We start from the raw sequence: 15,125 nt of genomic DNA, 5'->3' as shown, positions 1-15,125 counted from the left end.
ATGGGCCACAGGCCTAGCCACCCAGGGAGATAGCTGAAAAATCTGAGATTCACGCTCAGAAGAGTTTCATTAAGAGCCAAACAATTACTGATACAGGGGCATTTCCAGAGCCAAACCATCAGAAAATGGAACTCCTCAGTGGGGAGGTCCTTGAGTTTTCTCAGTCTCTAGTAGCAGAATTCCCTTCACTTGCAGCTGCAGGCCAGCAATACATAGGACTCAACTCCTGCAGGCCCCAGTCCAGCTGAAGATAAATCACATCCTTAGGACACAACAGTAAAATCTTCCAATTTTTTGCCTCTGCTGTCCAGGTCTACTTATCTCAACCTCTCCTTCCATGGTTGGGTCCGGGATACTCACGGTTCTTTCTCAATCACCTACCAAAGTGGAGAAGGTTGGGGCATCTATGAGAAGTGGAAAGATCTCTGACCAGGAGTCAGAAGACCTGGGTTTGTATTTGGTCCCCGCAAGAGACACTAAAAGAACTTTCCAGTGTGGCCCTTGCATGTCCTTGTCCCCATTAGCTGTTCCTCTCTACCTCTCTTCCAAGTGACGTTAGCCCCTAACTGTTCCTTCCCACCCTCTTGGTATCATCACAGACAATGGCTCCTCATCCTTAAGAACAATTCCTCCTATTTCCAAGAACTATCTTTGATGACACTCAGCCCTCTATATCTGCAGATGTGGAGGGCTAAGTGTACTAAGCCATTTTATATAAGGAAGGTGAGCATCGCAGGATTTTGGTATCTTCGGGATGTGGGGGTAGGGGATGGGGGATGGGGCAGTCCTGGACCGAATTCCCCGCGGATATCAAGGGGCAACGGTGTTCCCCAATCTAGGTGAACTTCTGCTGAGCCCTCCTCTTAAATTCTCATGAAAGATACTGCCCCACTCAGCCTCCTTCCCTGAGTGAGAACGCTCTTTTGGAAACTTTTCACGCCTGGCATTTTGGAATAAAGTGTTATGCTAAAGGTGCTCTGGTTGATTTTTTTTTTCTTTTCTTTTTAAATGTTATTTATTTATTTATTTGGCTGCATTGGGTCTTCGCTTCATTGCTGCGCACGGGGGCTACTCTTCCTTGCGGTGCGCGGACTTCTCACTGCGGTGGCTCCTCTTGTTGCGGAGCACGGGCTCTAGGCATGCAGGTTTCAGTAGTTGTGGCGCACGGGCTTAGTTGCTCCACGGCATGTGGGATCTTCCCAGACCAGGGATACGAACCCGTGTCCCCTCCATTGGCAGGTGGATTCTTAACCACTGCGCTGCCAGGGAAGTTCTGGTTGATTTTCTTGATGAACTCTTTAAGTCCTAACTTTGAGACGGTGAACTAAGGTGGATAAGATCCAGTGGAAGTGAAACTCACAATTAACTTTTAGGAGGCAGTGTTTTCTTGGGGTAATCTTTTTCTTGGTTTTCTATAGCAGGTTTACATTATTTTTACAATGAAATATACATTCAATACTAATGGCGTCTAAAGAATTATTGGAGACTCGGTGAGAACAAAGTGGGAGGCCTCATTGTAGCACATGTCCTTGGGCTGTTTCCAAGGCTGCTGTTGTCCCCGTGTCTCTGGAAGGGGCTCCAAAGAGCTTGGCCTCAGAGCCCTTCAGTTCAGTCCTGGCAGACGCTCCCTCTCTGCCCCACACACTCTCTTCAGTTACCTGGTTCACAGGCACAAGCCTGGTTTCTCCGCTCTAACTGCCCACACCTGCTCTTGGTTGGCAAGCTTTTACTCTTGTGACCTGAGGCGGCAAAGCCCGCAGCTGGTTCCCCTAACCCATTAGGATTGATGAGCCATGGGGCAGAACAGAGTGGAAACCCTCATGTTCTTGTGACCAGAAGTCTCAAAAAAGGAAAGTTAAACTCATTTTGGAGATAGTCACAGCTTTGACTGACATACAGTGGCCAACGGTGGCCATCTTTATTCAGAGCAGGCCTTACACAATGGAAAGAAAAAGATGGCTTGGTGCCCCTTAGCCTGCTGTTGGGATAAAATCATTCGCTTGGCTCTTTTGCCTTCCTTACATTTAACCTCTGGCCTTGACCACTGCTATAAGCTGGCTCATTAAGGAGGACAGTCACCAAGCACAGTGACCCCTTTTCTCCTTTGCAAGTGCCTGACCCACCTGCTTCCCTGTCCCGGTATCCTGAGAGAGGAAACTTAAGCCCTTTGACAGCTACCACTATGTCCTCAATGTGGTTGCACCTAAGTCACTAGTCATTGATCTGTAAGCCCAGCCCCGAGTTGGTGTTTTTCCCTAAATGACCAGTCAGAACTGGCCATATGAATGTCCAGCCTAATCAGCCCACCGAGGCTGATCTCATCCAGTTTTCCAGGTCCTCTTGGAATTCACTATCTTCATTACTGGTGGTCCTTTTGCTGCTGTGCCTCCATATTAACTGACTCCCTGATTTCTAGAGTCTTCTCTGCTCCCTGCACCCTCCACTTTACTGAGGGGTGCTGGCTAACTCCAGGAAAGTCTGTGAGGAGGAGACCTTGTCTTCTTGAGGAGGCAGAGGCCAACTCAACAGAATTCCATCCGGGATACTAGAATTCGTCATTTGGATCTGAACAGGATGTCTGTTTTTTTCCCCAGATTCTTCCCTTTATCTTTTATTCACCACTCCTGCCCCCACCCCACCGCCAATAGCTCTTTGCCTTAACATCATCCTCCAATCTTCCAACCTTTTACAACTAATTGCATTGTTTCCTGCTTGAGTGATTGGAGCGGCCTCTAATTCCCTGTCTCTTTAGATAAAACATTGGCTGCTTTTATGCCAAAAGGAAAGCGCTTTAAAATGTGACCTCAGCCAACCCCTTGTGGGGAGGAAAACATTTTTCTCTTTCCTTCTCGGTTCTTCTGGCTGGTCTAAGAATTAAATCGACATGAGGCAGATTAACAAGAGAAAATCAAACAAAAATTTAAAAACACGTGTGCATGGGAGAGACCCAGGAAAACAAAGTAACTCGCCAGAATGGCTGAAGCCCTCACCTTAAATACCATCCTCAGCTAAAGACAAAAGAAGCTGTTGGGGTAGTGATTTGGGACTTTAAAGGGCAGGAAGGCAATTTACATGGAGATGGACAAGCAAGTGTTTCTTAAACAAATGTTTGCTGGGCTTTGTAGGGACACTGGGGCACAGAGAGGGATTTTAATAAGCAGACTTTGTTAGATTCCTTTCTGTCTACACACCTAGTTCATACTTAGTTATCTACGGCCATAGCTCCCTTCCTGGAATAGGTCCTCTATCTACATGCTTTTAGGCAATTAGGGGAAGGTCAAAGGGTCTTCCTGAGTCTTTTTGGGCCTTAAAAACAATCAGCCTAATGGGACTTCCCCGGTGGTCCAGTGGTCAAGACTCTGCCCTTCCACTGCAGGGGTCGCAGGTTCCACCCCTGGTTGGGGAACTAAGATCCCACAAGCTGTGCGGCATGGCCAAAAAAAAAAAAAAAAAAAAGAAATTAGCCTAAATTAATCCTCATGCCAAAGAGACAGAATCTGGGGTGGCAAATTCTGCTCCCCTACACCCTCTTAACTTAGCTCTTATCATCCCCCACGTTCATTCTCCACAAGAGCCACATCTGATTTTCCCCATACTCTCCATGAAATTTAAGACTTCAAGTCTTCCTACCACATCCTCACCCCCACCCCAGGCACAGTAACCCCCTCATTTATCTGTTTCCATGACGTGTTGAAGTCTGAATCTTGGCAGTCTGAGGGAAGGCTCATCTGGCCATGGGTGCCCTGGTGGGGAAGTGTGGGCTGCCTGCCCCTGGGGCGGCAGGGTGGAAGGAGGAGAAGAGACGTAGGCCTATCATGGGCTGAGTTGTGTCCCCCTGCAACATTCAGATGTTGGAGTCCGAGCCCATTAGTGCCTCAGATTGTGACTGTATTTGGAGATAGGGCCTTTAAAAGGGTAATGATGTTGAACCGAAGTCATCAGTGTGGGCCCTAATCTAATCTGACCGGTGCCCTTATAAAAAGAGGAAATTTGGACCCACAAAGGGACACCAGGGGAAACACCACATGAAGACACAGTAAGAGGAAGGCCGTCTGCAAGCCAAGGAGAGACTCCTAGGAAGAAAACAAACCTGTTGGCACCTTGATCTTGGACCTCTGTCCCCGGAACTGTGAGAAATAAATTCCTGTTTTTTAAGCCACCTGTCCATGGTATTTTTGTTATGGCAGCCCCAGCAAATTAATATGAGCACCCACTGAGTTGCGGAAGGAAGCAATATGAGGACAGAATGGAGAAAGATTCCAATGGGGGTCTGCAGGATGCTATCGACAAGAAGTAAATTGATAAGGGAATTTCTTAGGTGACACACTCATGATTTCCAAGTCCAGGCCTAAGTCTTGAGCTCCAAATCCTATTTCCACCTGCCAACTGGACATTTGCACTTGGATATGGAATAGACATCATCTTCTACCTACTTATAAATACAGAAACAAAGGAGTTATTCTAGACTCTTTCTCCCTCTTAGCCTTATGTTTAATCAGTCAATTAATCAGTCACTAAGACCTATTAATTTTACCACCTAAATGTACATCAAGCATATATTTGATCTTCTCTTTTATCTTTTTACTGCTACTTCCTTATTTAAGGCTTATTTCCCACTTTTTATTCATTTATTTAACAAGTATTTTAGGTTCCCATTGTGTTCCAATATGGACTACGCACTAGGGATACAATGATAGATAGGGTAGATACATTCCTTGCTCTACAGAGGATGTAGTCTAATAGGGAAGACAATCACAAGGATGCATAATTGTAATGAATTACAATTATTTTAATCATGCAGTGATAGAAGGTAGTACTGAATGTCATGACAGCACAGAGGTGGAGTACCCTGAGCTCCATGAATCAGGGAAGACGTCCCAAAGGAGGTGACATCTTAGCTGAGACTTGGAGGATGAATAGGAATTAGCTGTATAAAATGGATAGCAGGGAGGAGAGGTGTGCAAGGCTCTAGGCAGAAGCAATAGCAAATGCAAAGACACATGAATGAGAACTTAGGGACTTGAGGAAGAGATACAAGTTCTGTATGAACTTTTAGCGACTGAGTGATGGGGCTGGGAGAGTACTGTAGGTCAGGCTTCCCAGGAAACAGACTCTGAGAGCAATTTGCGTGTGTCAGGGAGAAGAAATTTCCCTCTAGGTCCTTCTGGCTGTCCTAAGAATTAAATTGACATGTGACAGATAAACAGGAGAAAATCAAACAAAAGTTTAATAACATGTATACATGGGAGAGACCCGGGAGCACAGAGTAACTCACCAAAATGACCAAAACTCTCACCTTCAATATCATTTCAGCAAAAGACAAAAGAGGATATTGGGGGTAGTGATTCTGAAACCATGCACCTCAGATTGGGACTTGAACCCACATCTTTTAATTGAGATCGCACACCTGGTCTCAGGACTTAATGAAGCTCAGGTTCTTGACGTCTTGTCACAGAAAGAATTCATTGAGAGACAAAGTGATAGGTAAGGAGTGGATTTATTTATTTATTTAAAGATGGCCCACACTCTGTCCAAAGACAGAGTGTGGGCCATCTTAGAAGGCAAGAGGCCTCAAAATATGGGATGGTTAGTTTTTATGGGCTGGGTAATTTCATAGGCTAATGAGTGGGACGATTATTCCAACTATTTCAGGGAAGGGGCGGAGATTTCCAGGAATTGGTCCACTGTCCACTTTTTGACCTTTTATGGTTGGCCTCAGAACTGTCATGGCGCTGGTGGGAATGTTGTTTAGCTTGCTAATGTATTACAATGAGCGTATAATGAGGCTCAAGGTCCACTGGAAGTTGAATCTTCCACCATCTTGGACCTAGTTGGTCCTAACCAGTTTTTGTCATGTCCTATGGCTATGTCATTCTTTTAAAGGTGGTGTCCTGCCCCCTTCCCTCCTGTTTCAGCTTGGGACTTCAAAGGGGAGGAAGGCAATTCACATGGAGATGGAAAAGCAAATGTTTGGTAAACAAATGTTTGCTGGTTCATGTAGAGACAGAGGGACACAGAGAGAAATTTTAACAGATTTTGCTAGGTTCCTTTCTGTCTGTCACAGCTGGTTCATACTTTGTTATCTATAGGGATGGCTCCCTTCCCGAAGGGAAGAGGTCCTCTATCTACGTTCTTTTAGGCAGTTAGGGGAAAGGTCAAAGTTTCTTCCTGAGTCTTGGGCCTTGATTGTTTTCAGCTCGAAATAATCCAAATGCCAAAGAGATTTTGGGGTGGGAAATTTTGCTCCCCTACAAAAGCAAGACATTTCTGGGGGTATACTCTCTGGAACAATACCTGTGGGGGGATGAATGGCGCTTGAGTGAGCAAAGAGAGAAGTTCAACTGCAATGCAGTTGCAACAAAGGCCTCAACCAATCCCACAAGGAGCTCTGGAACTAGGCGGGACCTTCAGACGTGTCCAGAAGGGAGGCAAAGGGACGATGCCTTGGCAGCCCTGCCTCAAGCACTCCTTGGTGGGGGCTGTTCCTGGGAAGGGATCGTATATAACCTTGAGTAGGGCAGCTTCCTCTGGCTGAGGACACGGCCTGGAGAAGGACTCAGCTCTGAGCTGTTAGCGGCAACACCCACACAACTGAGGGAATGAGTGTCCTTATCCTGAAGGGTAGATTTGGCCAGCATGCCGCAACACCCACTTCAGTAGGATAAGCAGAGGCCAGACTTTGCCAAGTTTGTAGAACACACCAAATATTTTAGATGTTATGGTAAGAAGAATGAGAGACAATTAGAGCTTCAAGTAAATGAGTTACAGAAATAGGTCTGTGTTTCAGAGAGACGTCTCTGGTGGCCAGGTGAAGGCAACAAGACTAAATTCAAGGTGGGAGATGAGGATGCTGTTATGATTCGTGGAGAGATGATGAGGGCCAGAACGAAAGTAGTGTCAGCAGAGAGAGAGATAAATGGATGTCATGGTATTGTGATTGATAATAAGAAACATATATTTGGTCTTCCACCACTGTTCCTGGAGTTTTCTTTGATGAGAGCCATTAAAGTGTCTTTTGTTTTGTTAATGAGGTGCCTTTGTAAATCACCTAAGGATGGGGGCTGGTTGCCAGTGGAACCAACCTTATGATTAAGGGGTTGAAGCTTTCGTTTCCACCCCCTGACCTGGGGGAGGGAAGAGGGGCTGGAAGTTGAGGTTAGTCACCAGTGGCCAATGATTTAATCAATCATGCCTCTGTAATGAAGCCTCCAGAAAAACCCACAAGGAGAAAGAGTTCAGAGAGCTTCCTGGTTGATGAACACATGGAGATTCAGGAGAGGCTGCTCCCAGGGAGTATGGAAGCTCCACGCCCTTTCCCTACACCTTGCCCTATGTATCTCTTCCATCTGACTGCTCCTGAGTTATATCCTTTTATAATATACCAGTAATCTAGTAAGTAAAATGTTTCTCTGAGTTCTGTGAGCTGCTCCAGCAAGTTAATCAAACTCAAGAAGGGGATTGTGGGAACCACGGACTTATAGCCATATGGTCAGAAGCACAGGTGACATGACAACGTGGACTGGTGACGTGGAGGCAGTCCTGTGGGACTGAGCCCCGAACCTGTGGGATCTGGTGCTACCTCCAGGTAGACAGTGTCAGAACTGAGTTAAATTGTAGAGCACCCAGCTGGTAAAGGAGAATGGTGGTGTGGGGAAAAAAACATACATTGTAATTGGTGATCAGCACTGCAGACATCTTTGAGAAATATTCAGAATGTAAAATTGACAGAACTTGTTTACTGACCAAATGAGAGGTAGAGACAGGGAGGAGTCAGGTTCATGGCCAGATTCTGCATTGTTTTCAACAGCCTCCATTCTGACCCCTTCTAGTTTTAACATTCAGACTGCAGCCAGGGGGATGGAGCCAGTTTGCAAAGCTCATTACGTAATTCCCCTGTTTCGAAGCCTTGACTGTCTGCCAATTCCTCCCCAAGAAATTCCTCAGGCTCAGGGAAGGCTTTGCAAGTAAGTTAAATCTGAATGAAGATCTATAGGTGGAGTGAAAGGTAGGCCAAGGCCTAGGGGGCGAGTGAGGTACCCTCCTGATGGCCAGCAAGGCCACCTCTCAGAATTGAGCATGCCTCTTCAGGACCCAGTTTCTGCTACTCTGCTGATGTTTGCCATATGTCTCCCACTCAGCTCTTAGAGTTTAGACACACATCCTTGCTTAGACTAACTCCTGAAAGAAAGGCTGGGCTTTCCTCTTGGGCTGGGCTCACAACTGACTCCAGAACTGGTCCCTTGTCTAAATCATGCTCACTCCCACCTGGCAGCCAGGACCTACTACCTAACCGGCTCTCTGAAAGACACATGGAAATTCACATGGATGAGGTACAGACCTCAGCTCCATTACACAGGCCCACTTAATGGGTTTTAGCATTGACCACAAATCTTATATTATTTTGAAGCGCTCAGTGCCTTCCATCTCCTAGAAAGCTGGACAAATGTGAGATAATTTCACTGTGGGTCACCAGAGCCCACGTGCCTGTGAAGACTGAGTGACTGGATACATCAGTTCTACAAGCCATGCAGTGCTGAGGACATGACCGCTCACTTCTCTATCCTTGCTGGAGAATGAGACATTCTTCATAAACCAATTTTCAGAAAGCACAAATTTTCTTTTCACCCAGATAATTTCAAAACATTTTTTAACCTTATTTTCATGGAAATCTTCCCAACTACCTTTCAAATCTATTTACAGCCATTTATTATTAATGACATAAGATGACATTATGAAGATTAGCTATAATGGATCTCTCAGAGATTATTAAGGTATGTTGAGGCATTTGCCTTAGTACTTAGTAGGGAAGGACAACTAGGGATTTTTAGTTCCTGGATCTGCTTTTTATATTCTCTCTCTTTCCCTTCCCCTCTTTGTCTCTGCCCAATCCTTTCTTTCTTTATTTTTATTTATTTACTTTATTTTTGGCTGCATTGGGTCTTCGTTGCTGCGCACAGGCTTTCTCTAGTTGCAGCGAGAGGGGGCTACTCTTCGTTGTGGTGCGCAGGCTGCTCATTGCGGTGGCTTCTCTTGTTGCGGAGCACGGGTTCTAGGCACACGAGCTTCAATAGTTGTGGCTCGCAGGCTCTAGAGCGCAGGCTCAGTAGTTGTGGTGCATGGGCTTAGCTGCTCTGCGGCATGTGGGATCTTCCCGGACCAGGGCTCGAACCCGTGTCCCCTGCATTGGCAGGCAGATTCTTAACCACTGCGCCACCAGGGAAGTCCTCCAATCCTTTTTTTTAAAAAAATGGGCTCATTCTCATGCCGGTACCCTCAAAGCATGTGAAACAGTCTGGGATTATTTAAACTCAGGCTCCAGAAATCATTTGAGGCTGCCTCCTAATCATACTCCTCAGCTGCTTTGTGTCTCCCCATCTCCTGGGCTCATGATCTGTTTCAATAACTCATCCTGCTTCTGCTCTGTAACAGCATCTAGAACTGGGCTGGGGCTCATTATTCTGACCTCAATCTTCGGTACCCTTCCAGACCTCGGCTGCTGGAATCTGTCCTCCAGGTTCATGGGGCTTAGCAACAGGTAAGGGGCACCCCACCCTGTGACCTCAGTAAAGTCCTTTGGGACCTGCTCAGATAGGCTAATCTTGGAAATCTCACTCTGTTCTCTCCATCTCTGAATGCAGCCCCAATATCATCTGCACCCCCCTCCAGTCTCTGCCACAAAGTTGCCCCAAGGAAACTCTGCCAGTTTTGACAGGCAGAGAAGATCAGGTAGGACTTTTCAGGGTCTGAAGCTTGTCTTGTTTCCTTAGGCTGTAAAGAACTCCCTGAATAGTGAGCATAAAATCCCAGAGGGTCTTCCACATTTCAAAGAGGAAAACATCTTCCTTTCCACCTCTGTTCCACCCCAGAGAGACAGCAAAAGATAAATCTGAACACTTCAGCCTCCATGGTGGCTGTCCCAGGAGGACATTGCCACGATGGTCAAACCTTGAAAATTCAGACCAATTGGGGTAGGGGAGGGGCACTGAATGAAGAAGAGGCGTCTGAAATACCAAATTAATTGTTAAAAAAAGTCAGGGTTAGTACCCTTCAGTATGTAAGAAAACCAGAGCTAGAATCCTTAGGAGACTGGTTTTAGTGTCAAAAAAGAATGGTAAGAATAGTTTATAATAAGAGTGCCAAGTGATGGCTATGTGTGTTTACTGAAGCCAATGTGCTGTGCAAATAAGAGGACATGGTCCTGCCCTCAAGGAGCTTATAATTTACAAGTCACACAGACACACATACACAATTAGAGAGCAGTATAAGAGAATCCAGTTGTGAGGATGAGGGTTGTTTGTATGTAAACGTGAGGTGCTTAGGTGACTTGAAACAGCTTCTTCCTTTCTTAAGTTCTGTCATTTTCCCCTCCATATATTAATTTTCTTGTTGATTTGCTACTCTCATCTTTTCAAATTTTTGGATTATATGGAAAGGAAGAAGGTGGAAGTGAAGCCACAGGGAGTGGCCACAGGGACTGTCATTTCAGGATGTAATAAAAAGGAACAGACATCTTGCAGAAGGGGTTTAAATTAGATATTAAGAAGAGTGTTCTGAGACTTTTGGGGTAAGAGGTTATTGAAGAAAGTTGATATTTTTCTAGTGGATAATGAGCTATTTGGGGGATCCCTTCAAACTCTTTAGAGATTTGTGTGAGACTATGGGAAGTCGGGAGAGAACCCCCAAGAAGGCCCCGTAAAGGTAACAAAAAAATGACAGTCATCTGTAAATGCTTGTGATACGCCCAACCATTGTCAGCTACACCTTTAGTTACCCTCTAGCCCACACACCCTCTGCTGAGTCACCAACCTCTCCATTTATCAGTAACTTCACAGTTTGACAGGAGTGAGAAGTTCCCAAGATGCTCCCTTGACCCCATTCACCTCTTCCTACCTTCCCCCCTCACTCGTGGCCTGAGTCCGCTCAGAGCACAGGCTTCTCAGCTCTGGGCATGCTCCGCCCACCCCCCATGCTTCACTCGAAATGCCTTCCAGCCGGATTCCTCTCCAGTCCCGGGCAGTGCTGCTGTCCCCTGCCTGTCACCGGAAGCCTGGCCCCAGGGCGGACAGCTACCGACCCGGCGCCGCATGGTGGACAGTCACAGCCTCTCTCTGCTCTTTGACATAAAAACTATGTGCACCAGAGTCCCAGGAACTCTCAAAAGCTCTCATTGTGATCACTTTGGTTTGGCTCTTGAAACCCACATGGCAGTTTCCTATGAACTGATTCTCCCTGGAGGGCAGTGTCCGGTCCTAACTGGCACCAGTCAAACGCTGGACATGGCAGGTGTGGCTGGTTGGGCTCAGGTGGCCTATTCGGAGTCTCTGTTCCTGCAGCACCTGGTAACTTCATTTCTTTTTTTTTTTTTTTTATAAATTTATTTATTTATTTTTATTTTTGGCTGCGTTGGATCTTCGTTGCTGTGCGCAGGCTTTCTCTAGTTGCGGTGAGCGGGGGCTACTCCTCACTGCGGTGTGCAGGCTTCTCCTTGCAGTGGCTTCTCTTGTTGTGGAGCACGGACTCTAGGCGCACGGGCTCAGTAGTTGTGGCACGTGGGCTCAGTAGTTGTGGCACACGGGCTTAGTTGCTCCGCGGCATGTGGGATCTTCCCAGACTGGGGCTCGAACCTGTGTCCCCCCTGCATTGGCAGGCGGATTCTTAACCACTGAGCCAACAGGGAAGCCCCTGGTAACTTCATTTCTGCCAGAAGTTTCTAAAGTCTTGCTGATGTTCGCTCACCTTGGGGAGGTTTGGGAGTGGAGGGTGGAGAGCTGGGGGGAGGGGACTGATTAATGGGCACCACAGATGGGATGGGATGAGTGATTTCAGGTGGTGTAAGAGAAGTGGCTGCAGCTGGAGAAGACATGCTGGCCGGGAGATGACGTCACCTGCACAGGCTCCCTCCTGAGTGGACCCCAGGGCCAGGGGCTGTCAGCATATATGGGAAAGCTGGGTCTCACTTAGGTTCTGTGTCTTCCCCAGTGACCCTACTCTTGGTCTCTCTGCTGAACAGGTTCCAAAGTAAGTGAGGCCTCTGGGACCTATGAACATTTAACCCTCTGGGAACAGAACCCCAGGAAGTAAAACCAAGGGGTTACCTGCTGTCCCCAGAGAGCGCCTGCTTGGGTGGTACCAGTTCAGTGTTCCAGGCGCAAACATTGAATCAAATATTCAACGCAAATATTTGTTTGAGCCTTTTGCCACTAGAGGGCAGAGGCTTTTCCGACTGTGGGAGGGTCCTAGTCCTTTTCCTTTTTAGAGTTGAACGGGAATCTACAAAAAATATTTGAGTGGGCATCTACAAAAAGTGTCCACAGACCACTGACTTTTCTCCCTCCTCCCCCCAATAAATTGATATGCTCAACCAGATTGACTAAACGGATAGAATGGACAGGGGTTTTGTTTTCAAAAATGTTCTTGCGGTCAGCAGAGCATCAGGCACTAGAAATCCACATCCCGAGCCAGTGCACACATGGGCCTGGTGGGTGGGCAGCGCTGGCCTGCGTGTGCTAACGCAGTTTGGAGAAGGAAGAAGAAGGAAGATATGTGCCCCCAGACACCTCTGACTTGATGTTATCAGGAGCACAGGGCTAAGCCACTGGAGCTGTGGACAAATCCATGAACTTCCCGGGATCAAGATTTCTATCACAGCCTGAAGCAAGGGATTATAGGCTGTTACTTGAGGAAGTAAGCCCAGGAAGGAGCCTCTCAATATCCTGCCCCTTTCCTGCCCCTGACTATGAACGGAGCACAGACTGTCTTTTCCCCTTTTGTTCATCTCACACCTACTTCACCAAGAAGCCCTTCTTGCAGGGAGCTCTCTGCTGCTGCCCTCTTCCCTCCCTCCAGCTAAGCAGCAGGACTCTTATGAGCTCTTGGGGGTGAACTGAGAGGGTCTGTACTGGTATTTAATTCAAAATGGAATTTCCTCTACTTCGAGGGTGCCAGTTCTGGTTTTATGATGTACAGGAGACATCACCGATCATTAAAAGATTTTTCAGGAAACTCTCAAAATCAAATTCCTTTCAGATCATTTGTTAAAAATGAAAATCCATAGAAAAAGGAACTCAGAAACAGTGAAAGGAGTGGAGAGAGAGACAATGTCCTCCGGAAATCATAAAAAAAGTCCTCCAGACTTAGTCTGCACTTGGGTTTCTGGGCAATAGGGGTCTGGGACTGCATGGGCCCCACCCGGGCTACATCGCTTTCCCAGGGACAGGCACATCAGTTCCTTAGACCCAGGGACACGCAGACCCCAGAGGTGGAAGGAGCACAGAATGCACGGGCCAACACTCTTCATGTGAGAGGCAGCTGGGAGCAGCTTCAGAGGCAGGAGCGGGGTCTTGGGCCCCAGCCCAGCCTGTGACTCTCTCCGCTGCATCCTGCTGCATCTTCTTTGCTCAGCCTTCCTCAGGTTAGCAATCCAGTTAAAAACCCTACATGTGAGTGGCAGCCTTTCACCAGAAATGGCAGCCCTGACAAACCCTCCACATGATGCTGTCGTCTCTGACTTGATCCTTTCTTGAACCTACATATCATGGCCCTGGAGAGGTGGGTGTCACCCCTAGTGACACCTTTCCTGGCTGCAGTGAAAGGCAGAATCTTACCTTATGGATGTAGAATCTTGCATAAAATGAGAGGGGAGAGCTGCCATGACTGAGGGTCACAGGAAGACCCAGAGAGCTCCTTGCTGCAAAGAAATGCACAAGCTTAGGTCTCCCAGCTCTGCATGGGCTCTGCATGGGCCCAGCTCTCCTCAGTCATTTCCCCCTGCCTAGGAGGGACATGAAGCCCCACACCAGCCTCTTCTGAGCTGCGCCTGTACAATAATTGCATTTGTGCTTGTGTGTGCCTCTGTACAGTGGCCTGGGGATACCAAGCACCATGAAGTAAAGATCAGTGAGAGGCTGGGGCAGGGCAGGAAATTCAAAGCAGAGGCTTCTTGTGGCCATGATGCTTCTGTTGTGAGCTTGAGCCCTTTGGGGATTGCTTCTTCCAGGAAGTCCTCTGAATCCCAGAAGAGTGGGAGCCAAGTACAACCACAGGTGCACTGCTGTTCTCCCTCGGGTATGTCTGTGATCTGTTTGTACCAGGGACTGACAAGGTCTGGGCAGGGCCCCTGAGGGCTGGAGGTTACAGGGTTGGTCAGTGGCAGAGCAGATGCTCAGCCCCACCGCAGGCAGGGCTGTCTCCAACCAGCACTCGGACTGGTTTGAGTTCCTTCTGCATCTTCTGGGGCCAGCTGGTCTCTGCCACTGCTTCTGTCTACCAGAACGAGGCAGATGTTTTATGATTAGAACCCAAAGCAGTGAGATCATGCACTAGAATAGTTTCAAGTGGGTAAATTTTAGTTAATCTTCCTTCCCAGTCCTTAACCCCTGTATAATTACAGCTTCAAGCCTGAAATCTGCCTTTTCCAAACTAGTGATTTTACCTTGTCCGCTGGAGTCAAAGGTCATGAGTTCTTCCCTCATGAAGAAAAGTCTAAAAGGTTTTTAACTTTAAAAAAAAAAAAATTATTTATTTATTTAGCTGCATCGGGTCTTAGTTGCTGCACACGGGATCTTCATTGTGGCATGCGGGATCTATTGTTGCGGCACACGGGGCTTCTCTCTAGCTGTGGCGGATGGGCTCAGTAGTTGCAGCACATGGGTTCTCTAGTTGTGGCACACGGGCTCCAGAGCGCGCAGGCTTAGTTGCCCCACAGCGTGTGGGATCTTATTTCCCTGACCAGGGATCGAACCCACGTCCCCTGCATTGGAAGGCGGATACTTAACCACTGGACCACCAGGGAAGTCCCCTTCCTTCATTTACATAAACGCCTTTCTCCACAAGGACTTGCCCTCCATATGGAAGCATCAGAAGACCTGAAGACTGCACTGGCGTTTCCTGAGTCTGCTCTTCCAAGCCAGAAAGGGCCCCTCTGAGGGATAGTAGGTCCCACTGAGGCTTCACGCACAGGAACAGTCCTTTAAGAAGGCACCTGCCAACAGCTACTTTTACATGGGCTGGGAACATTGACATAATGGAGCCATTCAACCAAATGTCAATATTTGGTCTACCAAACAGAATAAGTGTTTGAGTAATTTACTAAACTTTTCTGGTTTTATGGGACTCTTTCAAGTCAC

This window comes from Balaenoptera ricei, chromosome 8, assembly GCF_028023285.1.
Source record: "Balaenoptera ricei isolate mBalRic1 chromosome 8, mBalRic1.hap2, whole genome shotgun sequence".
In the NCBI taxonomy this organism is placed as follows: Eukaryota; Metazoa; Chordata; class Mammalia; order Artiodactyla; family Balaenopteridae; genus Balaenoptera; species Balaenoptera ricei.
This window is presented reverse-complemented; position numbering follows the sequence as displayed.